This window comes from Vanacampus margaritifer, chromosome 15 (genome assembly GCF_051991255.1).
Source record: "Vanacampus margaritifer isolate UIUO_Vmar chromosome 15, RoL_Vmar_1.0, whole genome shotgun sequence".
Lineage (NCBI taxonomy): Eukaryota > Metazoa > Chordata > Actinopteri > Syngnathiformes > Syngnathidae > Vanacampus > Vanacampus margaritifer.
This window is the reverse complement of record NC_135446.1, coordinates 20,969,214-20,992,113: the sequence shown is the minus strand read 5'-3', so window position 1 is coordinate 20,992,113 and position 22,900 is coordinate 20,969,214. Positions and strand designations below refer to the sequence as shown.

At 42.5% G+C, this 22,900-nt stretch overlaps 1 long non-coding RNA gene across 1 annotated transcript in view; it reads right to left on the bottom strand.

The window, feature by feature from the left end:
• The window catches only part of LOC144034962 (uncharacterized), a 36,693-nt gene extending 13,884 nt beyond the window's left edge, over nucleotides 1–22,809 (bottom strand). Inside the window, exons 1-2 of the long non-coding RNA XR_013288330.1 lie at nucleotides 22,399–22,809; nucleotides 20,515–20,647 (exon numbers count right to left, since the gene is read on the bottom strand). This is a non-coding gene — a long non-coding RNA (uncharacterized LOC144034962). The remainder of the gene's footprint in view (nucleotides 1–20,514; nucleotides 20,648–22,398) is intronic.
• Nucleotides 22,810–22,900: the final 91 nt, after the last annotated feature.

Sequence of the window (22,900 nt, the reverse complement as noted above, 5' to 3'; positions counted from 1 at the left end):
GAATATGTGCGTGGGAATGATTACGATGCATGATGAGATCATCACATTATCAAAACAAAGTAGAGGCCCGAAAAACTATGATTTTCGGCGGGCTGTCTTCGGAAGTACCAACTCGGCACAAGATGGCGAGAAAGCACTACGTATGTCTAAATGAGCCGCCTCCAAAAGTTTGGCCACCCCTAACATGCTTCTCGTCAGCACTCGAGCAGCCAGATGGGTTCGAGAATCAGCCCAAAAAGGTCTCGATAGGACGAATCCCCATCGATGGCGGGGTTTATTTTGTGAGGTTGTTCCGGTCGCGAGTAAATCGATCAAGCGGAGTTGTGAGCAAAGCAGCGACAGTCGTGCCAGTCAACAAACGTTGCTCGCACTCGGGGGCGACTGCGTCCGCTTTTCCCCGGCTGGGCGGAGATTCTGGGACGGTCTCATCTCCATAAATCCCTCTGCAGACTCAAAGTTCACTCAGAGTGCAGGGACACAGTTTTTAAAGTCAAAAAAGTGTCCGCGTTGCATTTTTAAACAGACTTGAGCCGCTCGTGTTGCAGAGCGGATCTCGGCACTCGCTACCCCGAGAGCCGCCACGACCCACTTACGAGAAGTCCGACTTTGCTTGCTGCTTCTCAAAACGGGCAAGTTGCAGCCCGTGTGCAATTCATTCCGTTGGATTGCTTAACACTCGTGGTGCAACGGGTCATCGTTGATCCGTGGTCGGTTCAGATCAGGCACGATCTGCGGATTGGTTGGTGTGTGTGTGTGTGTGTGTGGGGGGGGGGGGGGGGGAACAAAAACAACGTGTGCATTCACAGTCCATTCTGACATTATTAAATTATTATTAAATAATTAAATTACATTATTAAAAAATAAAACCTGAAAAAAAAACCACCTGTTTTTCTGACACATTTTTGGGTTTTTTTTAGATTTTTTTTTCTTCTGTTTTCCGAACATTTTTTTACTGAGTTTTTTTTTCTATTATTTTTCCATGTTTCTGAAATTGTTTTCTGTTTTTCTGAGTAATCTTTCCGTTTAATAAAATAATTATTTTCTTTATTTTTTTTTAACTGTTTTCCCCTCAGATATTAGAGAGCATACAACAATACACATTAATTCAATACGCTTCTGTAAAATAGAACTTTGTCTTCAATTATTTTCTAAAACACTTTTGCCCATTAAAAAAGAAAAACATTCAACTCAAAATGTCTTAGCTGTTAAGATTATAGGAACACAACTTTAATCGACTTTGCTATTTTACACATGAACATCGTAAAAATAAGAATGTTTTTGCCTCATATTGCACTTAGAAGTTGTGTTCCTAAATTCTAAATGGCTATATTAGACATTTTGCATTGATTTGTTTTTGTTTTATTTAATGGAAAAAGGCATTTTACAAAATAAAAACAAAATGCTGTTTATCTTTTTTTTTGGTGGGGGGGCTGATCCGAAAAACGATCCGATCCGTGACTCAAATCCGTGATCCGATCCGAGACTTTTGTGATCCGTTGCAACACTACTTAACGCATACACACCTTTTTGCCAATGAAAATCTCTGTTAAGATTGAACGTATCATGGCAGAAATATGACATCCCTCCAGGAATAAAGTTGTTTTTAAGAAAAAAAAAAAAGGGCATATTACAGCCATTACGACCTTTTTTTGTGTGTCAGGGTTCTAACATGACATTACATTAGGAATTGCTATATGGACAAAGTGATGGATGACTGGACAGAAGAATAGGAGGCGGCTACTGACATTATTCATTATTTTGGAAAACAAATACTGGCCAAGTTTGGACTTGACAGTGTCGGTGTGCGCTGACATTTGTCCGCCGCTATCCGACGTGTCTCGCGCACACACGCGCACAAACATTCCTTCCCAAGGTGCGAAGGAAGATAACGCAGGAGGCGAGCGCTTCAATTGCGTTCAAGTGTGCAAGCGCCGCCTGCCAAAATGCTGACGAGAGGCCAAGCAGGAGAAAGAGAAGCGCTCACTCGCGAGTGACGGCGTGACGGGAATGGAAAGCGGCGGCGGCGGCGGCGGCGGCGGCGGCGGGACGAGCGTGACGAACGGCGGTGGCAGGTGCGCCACACCGACGCCGTGCCGGAAGACCTCCGGCTCTTTTTTTTTTTTTTTTTTTTTTTTTTTTACAAATGCCTTCCGACTCATTCAGAAAAGCTTCTAAAATGCTGCTTGCGTCAAATGTTCCCAGCTTGAAACAGTCCCAAGAACTGTTTGAGTTTCCACCACAATCATGCACCTGTTGCCAAAAAGTAAGAGCGGCAAATAGTAACAGCATCACGGATTTTTCATGACATGTCTTTATCCAAAAATGGCTTTGGATCATGTGAATGCTAATACTTAAAACTTTATATATTTCAACATTGTTCCGAAAAAAAAAAAATACAATTTTTTTTACTAGCGTGGACTAACGTGGACCCAAAGGTTACCCGCGGGTCATGTGACCCCAAGTGAGGTGCGTTTGTAGGCAGCAACGTTTGGTTTATTTCTAGCTCCGCCTTGAACCTTCCTTTCCGGCGAAGGCGTCGAGATTCCTACCCTTTCCGAGGCTCAGTCCCCCCCGCTGCCGTCAGAATGCTGGTCGTCGTTAGCGCGCACGCGTGTTCGTCCCCGCGTGCGCGTGTCGGTGTTGTTGACGGCATGCGAGGAAAAAAAGCGTATTTGACAGGCGCGCTTGGCCAAGATTAGCCGCGCGGCGACAGTTATTGCCCGGCGCGCAATAAGAGGCGCCATCACTCACTTTTAAAGGTCAGCGCGGCGAAACAAGGCAGCGCCGGAGGGGCGGCAAATCACCGTACAAAAGAGCCACAGGGGAGGCAAGAGGGTGAGAACGGGGACGGCGGTGGACACGCCGGCCGCACATCCACCTGATGAACTTAGAACTCTAAAGCAGCACTGCCCAACATTTCCTTTTTTTTTTAAACACCTTGAGCCATTCGAAATGCTCCTCGAGTAGTCACTTGTTACTAGGCAGAATTCACAGGGCACTGCCCCGACACAAATGAGTTATATTTCACTTTTATGCATCACATTTGCATTTATTTTTTAAGAAACAATTTGTATTTGTAAATGTTGGACTACTGGTGATATTTTGAACTTCAACCAGCCTGCTTGCCGAGTTATGGGGGGCGGGATTATGTAAATGAACCTAATTGTGATCAAACTGAGGAAACATCTATTATAATTTCACGTCTATTATAATTTCCCTCTTGATGGGTGGGCAGTTGTTTGTATACAAGCTATTAAAATGTCAATGTTACAACACACACGTCCCCCTTAAACTTTCGAAATTGAGTATTAATCACTTCATTCCGCCTGAAATATGAAGTTGGGAAAACAAATGAGCCGGTGTCATCATTTTGACTAATGCGCTCATTTCGGCCTTGATGGATGACGTTCAAAAGTCTTATCTGCCTACTCCAATGAAATAACGGCAACATGTAATCCGCGCACGCACACACACACGCGCAGTGTAAAATCAATACGTCTTGCAGTAGGTTGTCGCCGCTCGAATGTGAATAAACAGTCGTATATTTCAGCGGCCAATCGATGGCGGCAGATGGATGAATGACACGGCGAGACACCTCCACACGGCGAGCTGTGCTTACGTGTGCGTGTGTGTGTGTGTGTGTGTGTGTGTGTGTGTGTGTGTGTGTGCGCGCGTCTCCGAGGATCAATAGGTGTGATGGATGGGCGACAGGCGCGACACGGCCCGGGACGCGCGCCATCAAACAACGACACTTCCTATTCGGAGACGACTCTGTCATGCCGGCGAGCTCGCCGGCAACATGTTTTCCACCACACAACGACATCGCCTCGCACTGAGTGGCTTGCTTTTTACTTTTTTGCAGCATGCAGTCGGAGTACATCACTTGTGCAAATGGACTGCGTCTGGGGTCAGGTCAAAGGTCGCGGATAGGCCGGGCCAATTATCGGTGTCGATATTTGATATTTTGACAGAGGTGGCAAATCCAGGTCCAGAAAGTAAAAACCCTGCCACAGTTTAGCGTTAGCCTCTGATGCTAGCTCGCTAGCTCCCTAGCTAGCTCCTATGGTGCCGGTTTACCTGCTAGGGAGCTAGCTAGCTAGCATCAGGGGCTAAAGCCAAACTGTGGCAGGGTTTTTACTTTCTGGACCTGGATTTGCCACCTCTGTCTGCGTGTGAGCATCTGGGCGTGACTTGTGGCCGACAGCAGCTCCAGTCATTTTATACCCGAAGCTCTTAATTTAAAAAAAAAATAAAAAATTAAAGACCAAATGCAATGTTATTAATGACTATGACAAGCTAGCTATGCATTCCTGCTGTGAAGGCTAAACATGCCCACATAACACCGCCAACCAGAGGCCTGGGGTGCCCATGACAGCGTTTTGGCGGCCCCCGCAGCATCGGGGTTGGCCGCGGTCACGTCACCTGCGCACTTGCAACACGTCCAGGACGCAGGAATTTCAGGCACTGTTGATGTGCGGTCAAGCCGGCAGCAGGTGTGAGGCGCGCGGACCAGATGCTTCCCGCCTTAATTACCTCTGACAAGGCTAACTGGTGTGTGATGGAGAAACGCGGCGCGGCAGCTGGGTTCCCCCCCCCCCCCCCCCCAAAAAAAAAAGAGCCACGCTCTGATGTATTCAAATGTATGCATGGCAAAGTCTGTCGAAAGTCAAGTGAGCTAATCTGGAAGACGGAACGCGGCGAGCCGGATAAGAGCTGAGCGCTTGTCCAGGGCCGCCGTTGTCATGGCAGCCAATCGGGTGATACAGTCCAGAACGGGCGGGACATGTGACACCGGTATACACACATCCATGGCTTTAGTGCTGTCACTCTAGAGTATTTTTAGAATCAATTAATCGACTAACCTGATTCGTTTGAATTTTTCATTTTAGTACAAAAGCGTTTTTTTTTTCCCTCATTACGGTTTATTAACCAGTGATTGATATTTATTTCGTATGGTGATAAAAAAAACAAGGGTGGGGGGGGAGGCGGGGGGTGATTTTGTACAATGCTAAGCCGGTTTGGTTATTGTTTTCCAAAGTAAAAACAGGTGTTTGCAAATGTCTTATTTTGATTCAACAAAGCAGACAATTACTGTTGATATGCTGAAATCAACAGACTTTGGAGATTTTTTGACATTAAAAATGGCTCCAAATGATTACTCGAATAAAATGGCTGTTGGTTAATTTGATAATCGATTACTTGTGCATTAATCTTGACAGCTCTGGATAGCTTATTGGCTTGTGTTAAATGATGGCTAAAATCCCCGTAGTGACGACTGCCCCATTTCAAAAATGACAACCAAAATGACGGAAAATTTAGAACATTCAGCCATCGAAGCCTATTTAATTTACTTAGCAATATGAAATTTGGGAGACTCGTCTATCATGAGTATGCCTAAAAAGACATCCAGTAGGAAGTCTGCCATTTTGCTTTGAAAGGGCCATTCCCAGGCATCCTTCCCTATTGAAACTGTTTTTGAAAGTTCAGCCACTGCAGCAAGTTTGACTTAACTCTTTGACTGCCAAAAACGTTAAATAACGTTTAGTAAAATCCTATGGAGGAGTGCCAAAGACGTTAAAAGACGTTTGTTTCAAAACAGAGGTGAAACTAACCATTTTCTATTGTTGATTACTCAAAAACGAAATAAGGTAGAAACAAACTTTTTTTTCCGATGAAAGATGAGAGTCCAATCTTTCATTTGGTAGTATGTGTGTTTCCATAGTCCAAACACATAATTTTCTGTGGACCTTGAAAGATCAGTCAAAAGATCAGTCAAAATGCTTAAATCGGCTGGCACCCACGGCATCCCTTTTCTGAAAACGTCTGGCAGTCAAAGATTAACGACATGACATTTGGTAGACTTGCCTATCACGAGAAGACCCTCCAAAAAGTTTCAAGACACCACCCCCAAAAAGACAGAGGAAATCACTTTGGTTTGAAATGCCCCCCCCCCAAGGATCATTACGCTCTGGTGAAATGAACATTCAGTTCGCAATGTCTGTTTCCTTGAGGTACACGAATTTGGTGCCATTTGAGTTTGCAGCCGCAACTTCGGGGGTCATTTGGAGGGATCTAGGAATAGTTTTTTACAATCCAGCTCCCGCTTCTAGTTTGACTCCGCACCTTGATATTTGGTAGGCATGCATGTCATGATTAGAGCTACCACAAAAAAAAAAAAAACATGCCTGCAAAGACACAGCAAGTCTGCCATTTTGTTTCAAACGTTCCACCAATCCAGTTGCGCCGGCATGCACTTGACAACCGGAGACGGCGCTAATTCTGTTGCATTTGCTGCAGCAATTGGACTGCGGTTTGTTTTTGGGTTTTTTGGCCAGCTTCCCTGCGGCCTCCTCACGTCCTTCTCACATTCCTCCGCTTGCTCGTTCTACTTTCATCTAAAGCGCAAGACGGAGACGCTTTTTTTTTTCCCCCTCTCTCTTGATCCGCAGCCTCCGAGCGCAATCGATGAGATGCTTAAACGCAGCAGCAGCAGCAGCAGCACCGCCGCCGCCGCCGCCGTCGAACCCGCCCTCGGGGGCAGTCACATGACCAGACCCCCCCCCCCGCCCCCCCCCCCCCCCCCCGCCCTTGCTCAACACGCCTACTTCCTGGTTACAGAGGTGAAGCATCACCACGGGCGACGGGCCAAAAGAGGGGGAGGAGAGGGGTGAGTCAGGGAAGCTTGTGAAAAGATGTGCGAGGGGGGCCGAGAAAAATCGATGTTTTAGTGGATGGTGTGCGCCCACACACAAACACACACGCACGCGCGCACACACACACACACACACACGCGGCATGGCATTCACATGCATTGGCCGCACGTCACGAGTTAAATGTTTCCTGCGTTCAGAAAGAGGGTAGAATTTAATCTCCCGGCCTGCCGCTGACATCGTGGCGAGTCTTAACTTCAACTCTGCCATCATTAAAGCGGCCATTTAACGCTCCGAGCAGGAGATTTTTTATTTTTTTTTAAGTTGCAGGTCTGGTGTTTCTTTGAAAATGTCACACGGTGATATTTAAAAGCATGAGGAGGGCTCGTGAGAACACTCGGCCTGCTAGTGCGCATCACAATCACCCCTTCGTCTTCCTTGTGGTCTACTTGTTCTTGTTTTGTTTGCTTCTTTGTCGTTTGTGGTTCAGATGCTAAAAACTCTAAAAGGTTCAAGTTGGAAATGCTCACGGCATAAAGATAATGAATAATATTGTCGATGCCATGACGCACATCTTCACGCGCAGCTATCAAAAAAATAAATGCTAGCATCAGCAGATGGTGGACGTGCACAGATAGCGAATGTCAAAATCTTACTTCTGCCTAACTCATTCACTCGCAGCCATTTTCACTGAAGCAACCCCCTTCGCTCTCGGGCTGTTTTACTGGATTTAGACTGATTTTGCAAGGCCCACAGAATGTTGTGTTCTCTTGCAATAAAACATGATAAAAAGAAAGGTTAGAGTCTCTTCTTTCATCAGGAAAAAAGTATATTTTTATCCGTTTCCATTTTGCAGCAATTAGCATAAGAATATAGCTAAGTTTCATCATCATTCACAAATCAGTTTAAAACACTGGAGAAAGAACTTTTTGCAGCATGGCCCTGGTTGATCTCTTATACTCTGCTGCCACCTGCTGGCCGTTTTTGTAAGTACCTTCTCTCTCTTCAGTTCAGAGGTTGCATCAAAGCCGCCTTATGCTCTAGCATGAAAAAAATTATAAATGTTTCTTTGGGAGTATGGTAATATTTAAAATAAAACATATTTATACGTTTTTGGGAGCAAATGAGCTATAAAGAAATGTGGAATTTAATCTTGTATTATTACCAATATTGATACTTTAGTCCTCAAAAGAATTTGAAAAACTTTGTAAGAACTTTACTAAAAAAAAAAATTCCAAAAGGAATTTATTCTTGCATGATAATTATTGTTGAAAAATGCACTTTTTTTCTATAAAATCATCATCATTCACAAAATCAGTTTAAAACACTGGAGAAAGAACTTTTTGCAACATGGCCCTGGTTGATCTCTTATACTCTGCTGCCACCTGCTGGCCGTTTTTGTAAGTACCTTCTCTCGCTTCAGTTCAGAGGTTGCATCAAAGCCTTCTTACGCTCTAGCATGAAAAAAATTATAAATGTTTCTTTCGGAGTATGGTAATATTTGAAATAAAACATATTTATACGTTTTTGGGAGCAAATGAGCTATAAAGAAACGTGGAATTTAATCTTGTATTATTACCAATATTGATACTTTAGTCCTCAAAAGAATTTGAAAAACTTTGTAAGAACTTTACTAAAAAAAAAAAATCAAAAAGGAATTTATTCTTGCATGATAATTATTGTTGAAAAATGCACTTTTTTCTATAAAATCATCATCATTCACAAAATCAGTTTAAAACACTGGAGAAAGAACTTTTTGCAACATGGCCCTGGTTGATCTCTTATACTCTGCTGCCACCTGCTGGCCGTTTTTGTAAGTACCTTCTCTCTCTTCAGTTCAGAGGTTGCATCAAAGCCTTCTTACGCTCTAGCATGAAAAAAATTATAAATGTTTCTTTGGGAGTATGGTAATATTTAAAATAAAACATATTTATACGTTTTTGGGAGCAAATGAGCTATAAAGAAACGTGGAATTTAATCTTGTATTATTACCAATATTGATACTTTAGTCCTCAAAAGAATTTGAAAAACTTTGTAAGAACTTTACTAAAAAAAAAAAATCAAAAAGGAATTTATTCTTGCATGATAATTATTGTTGAAAAATGCACTTTTTTCTATAAAATCATCATCATTCACAAAATCAGTTTAAAACACTGGAGAAAGAACTTTTTGCAACATGGCCCTGGTTGATCTCTTATACTCTGCTGCCACCTGCTGGCCGTTTTTGTAAGTACCTTCTCTCGCTTCAGTTCAGAGGTTGCATCAAAGCCTTCTTACGCTCTAGCATGAAAAAAATTATAAATGTTTCTTTGGGAGTATGGTCATATTTGAAATAAAACATATTTATACGTTTTTGGGAGCAAATGAGCTATAAAGAAACGTGGAATTTAATCTTGTATTATTACCAATATTGATACTTTAGTCCTCAAAAGAATTTGAAAAACTTTGTAAGAACTTTACTAAAAAAAAAAAATTCAAAAAGGAATTTATTCTTGCATGATAATTATTGTTGAAAAATGCACTTTTTTTCTATAAAAATAGGATTATTCTTTTTTTTGTTTGTTTTCTGTGGATGTTTTCCCCCCCCCCCCTTTAAAACAAAGGTATTTTCCCAGTGTAATTTTTTGTGCTTTGGTTTGAGAGCAGCGGCGAGGAGGAGTCCTCTCACGCACACCCACACTCACGTGCACTTCCTGTAACGAGCGGCCTCCGCACACTCGAGCAAGCGGCCGAGCGCCACGAGGGCCGTCAGGAGGGTCCGCCTCACACGTGCGCATGTGTGTGTGTGTGTGTGTGTGTGTGTGTGTGTGCGTGCGTGCGTGCGTGCGCGTCCATTAGTGCTCGTGCACAAGATAAGAGGAGGCGGGGGCTCGCCATCCACGGCTCCCACGCGACTCAATGAGGACTTTTTCCTTTTTTGCTCTGGGACGTAATGGCTTCTAATGGAATCTCGTCAGCGGCGACGACGTGCACTTCGCCCTTAATTCTGTCAACGCAATTACATGGCCGCATGGCACTTTGTGTGACATGTATATGCGTGTGTTTTTAGTGCGGATGAATTAAAAGGCTTTGGCGTCCTTTTGAATGGCGGCGTGAAAGCCAGTGGTGGGAGGTTTTATGTCTGGCGGGCGCTCGCCTCACGCAGCCTGCTGCCTGGCACGTCGCTCCCAACTGACAGCACGACGGCGTACCTGTTCTTGGAAAATGTATGTGTGTGTTTTTTTTTATAGTGCATTTGTCTAAAATTCTTCCCACAACAAATACACATTTATTCTACAAAAGAAAAACTCTTTTCTGCTCCATTTAAAAACAAATACATTCACACACACACCCGGCAGGTTCTGGGTTCATGGACCCATTATTCAGCTGATTTTTTATTATTATTTTTTGTAGTTCATAACTCTCTGTCTCCTATTTATTTTAAGTGTAATTCCACTGCCGACCAGTAGATGGTGGCATACTATTTAGTTTGACACTGTAACTTTGACTAAAGAAGAAGAGTGAAAACAGGAAGTAAAGTATTTCAACCTAGCCAAGTTTTTGTACATTTCACCGTTATAACTTATCAAGTTATCGTGTGAAACATATTTTTACAGCTTTTCTTTTTTCTTTTGTGGCAGCGATACACGTCCATACAATACAGTCAAATTCTTAATCCATATTCGTCCCGTTGAAATTGCCGAAGCTTTCAAAAGGCAGCCATGTGATGCTTTCTCTCCACTTGAGACACGCGGCACACAACGGCGGTCATCACGCGGCGAGATCGCGTCCGGGGACGTTCAATTAGCGGCGACATTGCCAGGGGAGCATTATTTGGCAGCAGGAGGAGGAGGAGGAGGAGGAGGAATGTGAGAAGAGCCGATGACAAGTTGACAGCCATCTTGGATTCACCTGGCAGCCTTGACAATAATCGGAGCTGCTTCCCTTCCATGCGTTTATTCAATTATGAATACGTTTTGAGTTATTCATCTGCGATGGCTTGGCGCGTCATTTCAGTGAGCTGGCAGATGGTCGTGGGCTTCATTAAACACACTTCAAAAGCTATAAGCGCACAGCAAGCCAAATGCACACAGCTGCAAAAAAACGTGTGAATCCGAAGACCCAGAAACAAGTTGGTGTATTTGCAAATGTTTGTTTTTTTTTATTATTCTTTTTATGCTTCCTTCACACAAAAGCTGCATTTAGAGAGCCCAGCATACAAACATCTTAGAACAGTCCAGATGTATCACTTCAACATACTTCCTTGACACCATTATTGTACTACTTTCCTATTGGCCAGCGCTTTGGTGGCTACTTTAGGAGTTACAGGAGGAGTTACAGTATTGTGACCATTTTTACTGCCAACGCAGCAAAACAGTGCAGTTGACAGAAGACAAAAACAAAGCTTGTTATGCCGTCCATTGTTTACCACGTGGACGCGCCACCGCGTTGTAGATTCTGCACATTCTCTTGGGAATACCAACAATAACAGTCGTCCGCGGCCGGTCGTTATCACAACCAGATTGTTTTGATAGCCTCGGAATATTAGCGCTGCGCTAACAAAGGCGATTATGCAGCGGCCCAAAGAGGTTAATGCGGTTCAGTGACCTCATCTGCAGGACGCTAACGAGGAAGACAAATTGTCAAATTGGAAGCTGCTTGTGCAAAGGCGTCTTGATGCTTTCTCCGAGCGTCCCTTTGGCGCATAATGGCGCCGCGTTTAAAAAAGGCGTCAAAGGGATGCACAAAAGGTTTGGGAAAATGTAGCAGAAGTGCAAAAAATGACTACATTCCTGTATGCCATTTTTTGTTTGCTATTTTTCACCTTTGACTCAATGCTACATGACGCTAATTTTCTAAATACAAAAACAGCAGTTCCTTGAGACATAAGTGACCCGATTTACAAGCCGCTGATCAGCTGATTTTTTTTTTTTTTCTTTGACTTGACAGCTTAAAACTTGACATACGAGCGCGCTCTCATTTGAAATTTCCTTTCAAACCAAACATAAAATAAAAAGTAGATCTTGCGCATCTTGCCTTTGAAAAGTCCGCTTAATGCTAATGCTAAGCCATCAAAGAAATAGAAATAGCCCTACACGTGCGCACTCACCTCGGTGCCAAGAAACGACGCTGAGGTGAGTTTAGGTGCTCCACCGCCACAATCTGAAATCTTGCACGGGTTTTCATTTTCTTAGGCGTGGCTCAGTCGCAGCGGAGAACTCGACTGAACCCTTAAATGGGTTACTTGACCCATTGAGCCATTTTCAGTAGTAAAAAAGTTCATATTTTGTCCAGATTTATGTACAATGAATACATTTCACATTCACATCGGCTGAAGATGACATCATCTGTGTCACGGCTCACCCGTTTTCTGGGTTTGGTCAGCAAACTGAGCCATGATTGGCTGTTACCTCAGCACAGGTGATGTCGACAGCAAGTGTTTTTACAGGTATTAATTGTTCGTGAAAAATAATGAAGTTATGACATTAATTATAGACAAAATCATTTCTTACTGTTGAAAATGGCAAAATGAGTCAAGTATGCCTTTAAAACCTTGGAATTATAGTGTCGGTCTTACTTTTTTTTTTTTACTTTATTTGTACAGGTTGGCATTAGAAAAAAAAAAAAGAATGACACCCAAGTCTAGTCTTACTCCAAATTTTAATTACCCGCACGGGTTATTGTTAAGCGTCCTTGAAATGCGGCATATAAAATCTGATGTATCATCATCATCATCATCATTAAAAGCAGGGGGCAAAAAAATCCTTTTATGGCCGGCACAAAAGAGAACGCTTGAGCGGACCTCCCTCCTCGTCCGTTTTCATCTGGCTGCCAAAAAAAAAAAAAGTGAGGCTGAGCCGAAGCGAGCGAATCCCGAAAGCTGGCGGACGCCTCAGACGGAAGACGAACGAGCTACTGGAGCGAGCCAACGGGGAATTAGCCGGCTCGCTAAAATCTTAAAAGACCAAAGGGAAGAAATGCTTTCCCAGTTGAAGCCCCCGATGGCCGTCAAGTGGGTGCCAAGGCCTCATCAAAAGATGGCGCCCAGAGAAGACGAGATGGTTGGAGGCCGCCGTCCATTTTGTTTGTCGGCTAAACGCCACAATGCTGGATCAATGTTGCCGCGGCGGCGAATGTCACTCAGCTGTGATCGTTAATCTTTGGACACTAAACACTGGCGTTGGTGAGGCCACTGAGCATAGCCGATGAATAGAAGAAAAGATGAATAGCCCCCCTAGTGACCACAAACAAGAGCTGCAGGGGTGGCCCACGACCTGCCACTTCATCATTTGCACCCCCATTTGTTTTTCACGGCTTGTTTTTATGTTGGCTTTTTGTGGGAATTTAGAGTTTCCGCGCCTTCAATGTAGCATTTAGCGCTACTGGATGCATTTCACCGGAATTCACGTATTCACAGCCGCTGTTTTCAAAGCATTTGGACTGATCATGTTTCAGGGCTGGCGGAATATTGTGTTCACCGACGATATTAGCACCGTTTACAAGCTGAGCAAGACGTCCGTCCGTCTATGGGGTTGCGCATAACATTAAAAGTAGTAAGCTAACATATGTTTGTTTGTGTTTTATTTTATGCATCAGTTTAATCATTTAAAGCGGGAGTGACAAATGAACAAGCTTGAAGCCTCTTTTATGGAAAACTGCATTTTCGTTTGTGTGTCGAGGAAAAAGCCAACTGCTGCGTGTTAGCACAAGAGCTAACCGGAGAAGGCGAGGTGATAAGATAAAACGCAGATTGACAGCCGAGCGGGGAAGCTAAATGCTAATGCACTTGTTGACATTTAAGATGGTGGCCTGGGTTCGCGCGGGACGTTCAGACGGGCGACAAATGCCCCAAAAACGCCAGCAGCGTCATGCCATCTGCTACCTTCCACGTTACGTGACCAAAGCCTTCTTTTTTTTTTCGCAAACTCATCACAACGCATCAGTCGTGCCCGAACGATGCACTAGTCGATGTTGCTCGACTTCTTCTCCACTTCATCCGGCTCACTGACTTCCCGCTCGCTCGCACCCGCTAATTTGATTCCATCGGAGATGGCGCGCGGCGGTTAAAAATACCTTCCTATTAGACGCCGTTTCAGCGCGCCGCCATGGCCGAGCATGCGGAAAGACACTAAGACGGAGGGTGGAGATAGGAATCATCTTGGAGAAGAAAAAGAACATTTAGGATGAACTCCACAGGTGGTTTGATGGGTAAAGGAAGCAAGAGGTGATTTTAGCCAAACAGTGGACTGACGGATATTTGCACGCACATTAGGGGAGAAAAGGTACCAGAAGGTCCCCCCCCCCCCCCCCCACACACACACAAATAGGGAATCGTTGGGTAAAAAATAACCCAATTATGGGTCCAAAATGGACTGATCCACTCTCTGGATTATTTTCTAAAAAATAATCACATTCTCTGACCCAAGTAGAGGATCTGACCAATATTTATGAGGGTTTTTTTCCCGCTGAAAATCCCATTTCTTGACTCAAATCGACCCAAGTAGAGGATCGATCCATTTTTGACCCGTAGTTGGGTTATTTATTTTTGTGCGGGTAAAAAAAAAAACTCCTGGTACCTTTTTTCCCCCAAAACCAAATCAGCTGCAAGTCATTCATATTTTATGTACTTTTCTCCTCCTGGCACTTCTGCTGGTCTCGCTTAGATATGCGGGCACTCACGACTAACAATGAGGCACTCTAATGCAGCTGACTACACGAAGGGAAGAAGTATTTTCAATTCTCTACAAACAAGTGCTACACATTTCTCAGTCTCTGTGGCAATTCTCTTCAAGTGTTTCATGTATTTAGTAACAAATTTGAATTGACCCTATTGTCCTTAATTTGTTGCCAAAAACGTGTAAATACGTTCCATTTTAAATGTTTTAAGTGTCCCAAAGACATACTTATACGGTTTTATGTTTTTTTTATGCAGCCTCTCAACTACAAAGAACGGTTGAAAAAAATTGTAGGTATAAAACAAACGGCCAGCAGGTGGCAGCAGAGCAAGAGAGATCAACCAGGGCCGTGTTGAAAAAAGCCATAGCTTAGCTATATTCTAATGCCGATTGCTGCAAAACGGAAACAGATAGAAACATACTTTTTTTCTTGATGAAAGACGAGACTCTAATCTTTGTTTTGGTAGCTTCCATGTTTTTATAGGAATAGAACGCAATATTCTTGCAAAATCAGTCAAAATCCAGTAAAACAGCCGGGAGTGAAGGGGGTTGCTTCTGTGAAAATGGCTGGGAGTGAATGTGTAAGGTGGGATGGAAATAATATTCAAGTGTTTTAGGATCATATTGGGCTGAATTATACTTAACTTGAACTTGACAAAACAAAAATGTCATTATTTGGAATTGTTCTGCCTTGGCGGAGGTCCCAGTGTATTTCCGAGATATTTAGTGAAGCGTTGCCGGTATTACGGGACGTGTGACAATGTTTGGCGCGTGACCCCGGTTAGCAGGCTGCTGGATTGTTTGGGGAATTAGCAGGAGAAGCACTGAGGAGAGATTAGCCTTCTTCGGCGATGTAATCAGATTTAGTGTTTTTTTTTTTTTTTTTTTTTTAGGACCCCCACCCCCTAGCCAAGCATCCTTGCCAACGCTGCTGATCTCATCTACTGAACGTCGCCTCCAGAAAGGGAAAAAAAAAAAGACACCCCCCCCCCCCCGCCTCGCCAATCCGCGCTTTCATTTCCCAAACGCTCGTTTAGCGTCTCTCGCCGCATACGTCCTTCCTTTCCTCGTCCTCTCTTTGGACCGGTTGTTGTTGCTCGTTAGTGCCTTGGTGGAGGCCTGACAACGAGTCCGACATTAAAGAGCGCGTGTTGGCTGTGAGGCTTCCTGCCAACTTTACAGCACACACACACAAAATGTCTTCATTACTTTCAGAGGTGACCACAAACACCGGTGGACGGTTGGAATGTGGGTGTTGCCGTAATTAAAAACGCCACTCTGTTTGACAGGATGGTGTTGGGGGGGGGGGGTGTTAATGGGAGGTGGACGGAGAAGAGGGCACCGAGGGGAAGGGAAGGGGAGTCTGCTGTGGACCTTTCTTTAATGAGGAGCCTAATCAAGCCCGGAGAAGCTGCCCTGAGACCCCCCAGGTTCATTAGAGCGGGGGAAACCTGACGACCGGCTGCTGGAGAAGAGGTGGGGGTTGGAGTCACTGATGGAAAGTTTTTTTTTAGCCAACTCGCTAAGCAAAAAAATGAATCTTTTAGGCAAGTATACGCGAGGTTCAAATTTAGTAGCAGTCGCAAGTTCGGAACCGACCAAATTTCAGGCCGCTTGGTCAAATTTGCTCTGAGCATCCAATTGTCCAAAACAAAAACAAAAACATTGCTTCAAATGACCCGTTTCAAACCAAAATGGAGGTCTGAATTTTTAAAAGACAGACTTCCGGCCAAGTGACTCGTGTCATCGCACAATCTTCCGGCCTGTCTTGTGTTTTTCACTCAATAGCTTGAAAAAAATAAAGGTAGTTATTACACAAACGGCCAGCAGGTGGCAGCAGAGATAAACAGATTTTAAAAAAAAGCTCATTTACTCACAATTCTAAATAGATTTGTGAATAATGATGAATCCTATATTCTAATGCTAATTGCTGCAAAATGGAAACAGATACAAATACAGCTTTTTTTCCTGATGAAAGAAGTTACTCTATTCTTTCTTTTGGTAGGTTCCATGTTTTTATAGCAATAGAACACAATATTCTGTGGACCTTGCAAAATCGGTCAAAATCCAGTGAGACCGCCGGGAGTGAAGGGGATTGCTTCAGTCAAAATGGCTGAAAGTGAATGAGTTGAGTGCTCAAAATGTTCAAAGTTATCTGAACTGTCCATATATCATCATCACCATCACTGTTCACACAAGAGGCATCCTTACTTCACTATTTTTCGTTAGCGCTGGCTATTTGATTTGTTTTCACGTGTACAACTCTCAAGCCTGTGTCGCAACAGTGTTCCGGAACATTATTATTATTATTATTATTATTTTGGGGACAAGTCCCGCCTTTGCGGCATAGGCCAGGATGCTTAGAAATGGCAGCTTATTTTTGGTTCTACGCAATTGAGGAGCAAGCGGAAGCTTCGTTTTGTCACTTTGGAACCGAGAGCAGGTTGTTAACAGAGACAAGTGCGGCTACCGTGCCGAAAACTCCATCAAATCCCCCCCCCAACAAAAGAGAGAAAAAGTCCAGGAGATGGAGGATGGCCAGCAAGATAACAGAGTGGGTCATTGGCTAAGTCACGCCTGCCATCGATCCTCTGATTGGCTGTCGGGACGCTTCAACACGGCTGCCACAGCCTTTGATTTGCACGTCTACAGCTCTGTGTGTGCGTGCGCGCGCGCGTGTGTGTGTGTGTGTGTGTAATAAATAACACATAGTGACGCGTGCGTTAGCGAGTGTCAGCCCTCTGCACTTTCCAAGCATTTCCTGCAGCCTATTCGATACCCCCTGTCGGCGTTAAAGGCCAGCACAGCGTGTGTGTGTGTGTGTGTGTGTGTGTGTGTGTGTGTGTGTGTGTGTGTGTGCGCGCGCGAGCGCAAGTGTGTACGTCACAATCTATTCGTCAAGTGTCCCGCCGCGATTTGTGATGATTTCACAAACAAAAAATTCCTGCAATTGCCATCGTGGCAGACTTGATTTGCGGCGATATCTCATTGAGTGTCCACGATGTCACATGAGCATATACTGTACGTAGCATTAGCTTTGCTTGCTAGCATATGTAAAGGAATATTAACTCTTTGACTGCCAGACGTTTTCGGAAAAGGGATGCCGTGGGTGCCAGCCGATTTAAGCATTTTGACTGATCTTTCAAGGTCCACAGAAAATGATGTGTTTGGACTATGGAAACACACATACTACCAAATGAAAGATTGGACTCTCATCTTTCATCGGAAAAAAAAAGTTTGTTTCTACCTTATTCCGTTTTTGAGTAATCAACAATAGAAAATGGTTAGTTTTACCTCTGTTTTGAAACAAACGTCTTTTAACGTCTTTGGCACTCCTCCATAGGATTTTACTAAACGTTATTTAACGTTTTTGGCAGTCAAAGAGACTCTTTGACAAGAAAAATGTCTCATCGATTGTTTATAAGCAAGCAGTAATACAGCTGAGCCTCTCAGTCGTACAGCGCGGGATTTGGCACGGATCATTTTTCCGCACGGACTAAAGAATAGTTATTGCGCGGCAACCAGGAGGAAAGACGATGTCCAAAGTTTACGATAAGTTTCACACTCCCAAAAAAAAAGGAAGTGGCCAGCGGCCTAGAATTTGACACCAGAGCTTCAGAGGCGTATTTGCCCCTGAAAACGCCGGTCAAAATGCAATTTGTCCAACAGCCCTGGACCGAACTAGCGTGGAGAAGAGGCTCCACTTGGCCTTCTGCCCGCGGCAAACACTCGCTGAAACAATTAAAATTCTGCTCATCTGAGTAAACGTCGGCGCTTGGAGGTCGCCCGGGCCAGCGTCTCGGCGCATTACAATAATCACCTGCTTTGTTCAACTAAATGATGAAGAGCAAACATCTATTTTTTGATCCCAAATGTGTACGACGCCCCTTGATTGCACTGGCTTAAAAAAAAAAAAAGAAAAGTAGAAAAAAAAATCGATACAGACAAGTTTGTCGCCTAATAAGATTTGTGCATTTAATAAGCACATTATTCTAATCGTGGCGCTCTTGCCAAAGCAATTAGCGATACATTATAAGTTTGTGATACATTATCTGGTGTTGACAGCCTGGGGGAGCTCCGCAATCAAACATTCATTATTCACAGAGTAATTAAGTTCAGAGGTGTTTCGCTCTTAAAACTTTCCACCGGCGTGACACTAATACGTACACCGTCGCGTGCACAAACAGCCAACAGGATTCTCTCATTTGACACTCCACACGGCGCAGGCTTGTCCTGCAATGCCATTTATGTACACAGGTGGCAACAGTGAGTCACTCAACGTTGTTACAGTCATACTTCAGATTTTTTTGTTGTTGTTTTTTTTTGCTTTGTGTTGTGAGCTAAAACTGGAGATACGGGCTAAGATTAAGTTAAGTGCGGAAAAAAATATATAATTTGCAACAGTCAACTACAAACCAACTTGCAGCAGAAAGTTGAAAAGAGAAGACAGTTAGCTTCAATAATTACCACTAGTGTAACACGCCATAGTACACATTTAATTGCACATTTTGCATCATATTAAATTACATTAACAATATTTTCAAGCCTTTAATTTTATTGTTCCCAAAAACGTAAATTTATATTTTAAATATTCCCATGGTCCTAAAAAAATGTATTTATAGGTTTTTATGTTGTTGTGAGCATACAGAAGGCTTTAATGCAGCTTCTGTCATGAAGAGGTGGCTTAAAAGCAATGACAATTAACAAAAAACGGCCAACAGGTGGCAGCAGAGTATACGAGATCAACCAGGGCCATGTTGAAAAAAAAAAACCTCATTTACTCATGTTTCTAAACAGATTTGTTAATAATGATGAAACTTAGCTATATTCTAATGCTAATTGCTGCAAAACGGAAACATCTAAAATTATACTTTTTTCCCGGATGAAAGAATCTTTCTTTTGGTAGGTTCCATGTTTTTATAGCAAGAGAACACAATATTCTGTGGGCCTTGCAAAATCTGTCAAAATCCAGTTTACAATACAATATACTATATTACATTTTACAAACAAATAGCTTTGTTTCAAATATTGCCACAATGTACAACGCCATTGATGGGCAAAAAAAAAAAAAAAAAGAGCACCAAAGCCACGGTAGTCTAATCATACGCGTTCAAATAGTGAATATTCACACCCACAAACAGACATTCCATTCCAAAAAAGAGAAGAAATACGCATCACGATAGCAATAATTCCTTGGCTGTCAATTAAAGCAGCGACCTCACAGCAGCCAACATTAGCAGCATAACAACAACAAGCAAAAAAACATCAAACTTTGACAACAAGACGAGTCAACTTTTGCATTCTTTTCTCTCCCTTTGAGAAGACGGCGTGAGGAGAGACCAAAGACGAAAAAATAATGAGCCCTAAATGTTTCTTCTTTTTTTTTTTTTTGTTTACCCTGTTCTCAGTGGCGGTGTCGTCATGGCGCGCTGATGCCAGCTAGAGGCCGAAAATCAACCTGCAGCTCCTCGCAAACACACTACAATTGACAACAAGGCTACAAAATTGAAAGAAGGCAATGGGATCATCATGCCTAAATAGGGGGGGGGGGGGGGGGGGGGCGTAATTGAATTCTGGGAAATCATCTAATGATATTAAAAGGTTAAAGGGTCAAGCTGTTAAATGTGTGTAAAATAGGCTTTTATTTTAGATTTCTTCAAATAAAAATGCGCCATAAACCAAGACTGAGCACAAATGTCTCCTACACCATATTAGCATAATATACTATACTTGCATAACTTAAGGCTAACATATAATGTGGAACACCAGAATTGAGCTCATAGAAATTAGCATAATCGACGTCACACTAAATTCAAACAACTACTGCAGCAACCACGGACTTGCATATGAATGGACTGTCAATGGCGTTTTCAGAGACATCAACAACAAAAATTGCGGCGCAATGTAAACCTAACCTCTGTGAGTCACAATAGAGACAATAAATCAATAATAGATAACATACTCTAATGGTCCATGCAAACAGTGAAGTTTGCCCTTTGTGAGGCGCTCATGACTCCCTACAGGCATCCTAGCGTCAAACATGCACTGACACCAGTGTTTTCAGCGGGGGGGGGGGGGGTGGTTGTAACAGAAGTTGTCAGTAAAAGTAGCAACGTAAGATGGCTGCCCTTTGGCTTCGGCCGTGTGGGTTCGATTAACAGTCCGTTCATATGCAAGTCCGTGGCGGCAATGCATACGACAACACTCACCTGCTCTGCTTCTTTGTCTTGCAATTCTTTACGCTGCATCGCTTCTAGTAGACCTCAGTGCTGCCAGCCGTCGCGTTGTGGCACAACGCGGTACTACTCTGAAGGTGCGCGACTCGCAATTCCGACTTGTATACTGTAAAAATAAACACACACACACAAAAAAGATCATTTAAAAATATGCAATTCAGTGGGGGCTACTTGTATACTCGGAAAATTCTACAATGACATATTTTTGTGGGGGTGTACTCTTGAATCAAGCTCAAATGAAATCGACTTTTGATGGTTGTTTGTTTTGCTCTCATATCAAGTCGTATGATGACACCGAGATGCCAATGTTGCCAGGCGGCCATTAAAAGACGCCCGTGAGGGGAAATGTGGGGGCCAGGGCGCGGGCATTTGAAGTTTGTTTGCGATAGCAGAGCAAACAAGATATGCGACGGCAAACATCACACAAGGTGGACGAGCGCCTTCAATGCATCATGGCGGGCAAAATGTCATGTTAAAGCTTTGGAAAATGGAGAAACGGGCAAAGGCATTTGGACAAAAACAGGTTCCTAAAATGGGTCAAATGGTTTATTTAGCAAATATTTTCATGTATTTTTTATTTTATTTTGTTTGTAATTGAAAAATATTGAGATGGGTAAAACGGTTACACGGTAGTGTGTTGTACTTTGTTTATTTTACATACAGATTTTTCAAATTGTATCGTATCATTAATAGAGATTACTTTTATAACATTTACTAATTTCTGTTTAATTTAATTACAATTAATCAGTTATTTCATAAAACAAATCCAACAGTTTATTTTTATTATTTTTTTAGAGCAGTGTAAGATGAAAATCGCTTGTTTTAGTAAATGTAGTCATTTTCCACATATATTTATGTTTTGACTATTCATCAATTATTTACCTTTTTTTTTTTAATTCTACCAATAATTTTCTTTATAATTGACAATTAATTAATCAATGATTTAATGATTAAAATAAATGTAAACACACATTGAACTTTCTTTAAATTAATGATAATACACAAATCAACAAATTATTTAATAAATTAATTATTATTAGATAAATAAATGTATTAAAACACACATAAAATTAATAAATATATTGGAATTGTCCGATTGCGGGCGATGAAACAGCTAATGAATGCAAGAAAATATTACAGGGCTCATGGTAATAATAGTGTTTATGATGACAAATAAAGCAGAAAATATATATCTGTACAACAACGCGTATGTGTTGCCCGTGATGTGATGACTGCGATTGGATGCGTGGAAGGCTGCCATTGGCCAGCGATCCATGATTTACAACGTGCTCGTTATGTCTGACATCCTTTTCCTCAGCCGTGACAAGCCACCATCTCTGCCTTCCGCTGCCCCTCCTCTCCTCATTAATGGAGGCACCCCACAGAGGTCATGTCCAAGGGTCATTGAAAGCCTCACCGGCTGCATCTGAACCTGCCATTCAACAACCACTCTCGAACAAATTCCGACCGATTGTACCTGAAGGCCACACAGCACAAAAGTGAAGACCATTTGCTGTTAGGCTGCTAAACAATCAATACATTGCAGACATGTATTGCATGTATGCATAAAAAACCATTGCCGGCAGGGTGTTTTTGTCTTTCAATGTAATCGTCAAATTGTCAATAAATTCAGCAACAACCCTAATTTTGCAGAGCAGTGACAAATGATTCTTTTTTCTTTTTTTTTTATGGAGACAAATGATTCTAATGCTTACCCTGAGCTACTGTGATGTCATTTTTAGTCGAAAGCATGTGGCAAAATTGTTTTCAATTTTAGTAAAAATACAATAATAATAATAATAATAAATGCATATAGTTTGTGTGTGATAAACTAAATCATTTATAGCCATGTCTTACCTGCTTGGTTAGTTATAGTGGGAAAATCATCTTGAACGTTAGTTTATAATATAAAATAATAATATAACATAATAAAACAAAATTTAAAAAAAAAAAAATTACGCCATCCCAGCGACACGATCCAACGACGGAAGTTCCGATTGAACTTTGCCCTTAGAAAACAACAACAAATAACGGAATAAAAACTAACCCAGTCACTAACACTAACTTACTACTAACTGACAAAAGAGATGAAATTATTGAGGGAAAGGGCCAAAGTTAACAGTGGAGTCAACACACGACGACAAGCTAGCGGCAAACAGCTAATAACAGTGCAGGTGCGCAAGGAGGGCAGGCCGAACACACCGGAAGTACAAGCAACCACCGCAGGTGCAACAAACTCATAAAATTGAAAACGGAATCGCCATAACGCAAATAAAGTAATAGTAAGCATACCAACTAAAATATGTAATAGTTAATCATTTAAGTAAATGCTTATTAAAAAATAAACGTAATTGACACA